Source organism: Elephantulus edwardii, unplaced genomic scaffold (genome assembly GCF_000299155.1).
Source record: "Elephantulus edwardii isolate Elephantulus edwardi_28Jun2011 unplaced genomic scaffold, EleEdw1.0 scaffold00340, whole genome shotgun sequence".
In the NCBI taxonomy this organism is placed as follows: Eukaryota; Metazoa; Chordata; class Mammalia; order Macroscelidea; family Macroscelididae; genus Elephantulus; species Elephantulus edwardii.
The window spans coordinates 2,153,488-2,155,980 of record NW_006400090.1 but is presented as its reverse complement, the minus strand read 5'-3'; positions in this window follow the sequence as shown (position 1 = coordinate 2,155,980).

Below are 2,493 nucleotides of genomic sequence, written 5' to 3'. Positions count from 1 at the left end.
TCATTGTTTTACAAACCCTCCCCCAGGTCCCCTCCACCATGTAGCCCTCGCTCTAGTCTCCTGTGATGACAGAAATACCCAGTTATATCTCTCTTTTAAACAGTTCTCTCCCTCCTCTGTTTCAGTGCAGTACACATTATTGAACCCATTTTTTTTAAAAAAATATTTTTATTATACTTTTTGTGCATGTGCCGTCAAATTGGATCTGAATGATATAGGAGGAGATTGTCCCTCCTTTTCCAGCAGAGCATCTGGTGGATTTGAACTGCTCACCTCTGGGATGGCAGTGCAGCTTCTTGCCACTAGGCCACCAGAGCTTGCCTATTTCTCCTTTTTTAAATAAGTACATTTTAAAATTACTGTTGTTAAAAAAGAAGAAAAAAAGAAAAGAACAAAATGACAACAGTACTCTTGTTATATATTTTTTAAAAAGTATTGTTGCTGCTATGGTTGTTCTGTGGCCTTGAGTTAGAACTGACTCATAGCTACTCTTCCCAGGGATTTTCAGATTTACTCAGGGGCCAATTCTCTCTTGCTTCCTCTGAGCACATGATGTCTTTGAACTGCCTGCTTTTGAGTTGACAATGCAACTCCTTACCCACTAGACAACCAGCACTTAAAACTACTAGTTCATTTAAAATCACCTATGTGATACATTTCATTGGACAGTGCTGTTACAACGTGTGTGCAAGGAATTATTCTTTACCCTCTGACACTATAAAGTACTCATCTCCTAAACTGAGTGGGAGGCTTTTAGAGATACTGCTATTTCCTGGGCAGAGGTTGTGCCTGATGACGCTGTCACCATAGAAACAGCCTTTGCTGTGCAGGCAGGAGAGCCAAAGCACAGGCCTAGGATCCACTTTCATTCCCCAAATCCAAGGGACAGAGACAAACCACCCTCTTCTCCCCACACCTCACCTTTTTCGTCATGCCTGGCTCCCTTGAAGTACTTCTGGTAGAGAGGTGTCTGGGGGAAAGGGTGGTTCTGGAGGAGGTATATGCTGGGGAGTTATGCCAGGAAGTGAAGAAACTCTTAAAGGAAAAAAAAAACACAAAACACCCACAAACTACAAACAACCCAATAAACAAAAAACAAAACCTGAAAAAAGTTTCCACCTTCTCAGGAGCTGGAGTCAAAGTCGTCTTCTTCATCACAACTACAGCAGCAAGTACCAGCTGAGTCATCACAGAACTGCCTCAAACCAAATAACCAGGACGCCTCCCACAAGGATGCCTGTGTGCCAGCTCCTCAAGGTGGCTTAGTGGGGGGCCAGGTTGCTGGAGGGCCATCCAACAGTCCCCAAGAAGAGAAAAAAAAGCCTTTAGACCGTGGTGAGTAAGTGAACTGTGGTAGGGTTGGGGCTACGCAGGGAGCTGAGAGCCCTTCAGTCACCCCCACTGCAGTCCTGTTAGCATATCTGCCCTATATGGACTGCTAGGAGAACAAACTGGTCCATCCTGGAGAGGGTGAAATGAGGCTGCTCCTTGGAGACAAGGATTCTGAAGCTCTGACTGACATACTTTGGGCATATTGCAAGGAGGGACCGGTCCTTGGAGAGAGTCGTCATGCTTGGGAGGGCGGAAGACCCTGGATGAGATGGATTGATTCAGTGACTGAGGTAAGGGCGGGTGAGTGTTTCAGAGACGATGAAATGAACTCAGGATAGAGCAGGGTTCAAAGCTGTTGTACATAGGGTCGCTAGGAGTCGGAGTGGACTTGATGGCACATAACAACAAACAGCACATCTGTCTCTGGGCACCCATTCTCCCCAACACTCTTGGACTTTACTGCCTCGGTACTTACTCCCTCTGGGGTGAATTTGTGCCAACCCAGGGCTGCAAAGAAGCCTGAAGCCTACTAGTTTCTGCAGCGTAGCCAGGATTCCTCAGCCCTTCCTCCAGGTGGCAGTGACAGGAATTTGGGGTGGTCAGAGGGTTATAAACTGATCAATAGATCTCCCCTCGGGTCTGGAAGAATGACGCTTGCAGGGTGACCTCCTAGTGGAGGATCCTCAGGACGAAGGATTCAATCTGCCTTGCTTCCCAACCTCCCTGCACCCTTATCCTCAGTGCCACAGTAAGGTGGCCAGACTTTCTATGTTCTGCTGCAGAAACAAGGGACCGCTGCATCTGAGGCTTGTGGTGTTTCCTCATCAGGTGCTGAAAGCCCACTCCTGACAAGGCCCATCAAACACATGAAGTTCACACGCTTCTCGGTGAGACATGTGATGTGAAGGCAGATGCAGGCTGCCTGAGTGTCTGGGGGTACTTGGGTATGTGTGTCTGAGGAATTTGAGGTTTCCTTGGATGGCAGTGGGTGGGGTGGTGTTGAGGCTGTTAGAATTACTTTAAGTCGATCCTGTGCCCTGGTATCTCTGTAGGCAAAGCCCTGATGGTGCAAAAGATTAAGCATTCATCTCCTAGTTGAAAGGTTATGGGTTCAAACCTACTTAAAGGACTTTTATCTACTTTATAAAGATCACAGCCTAG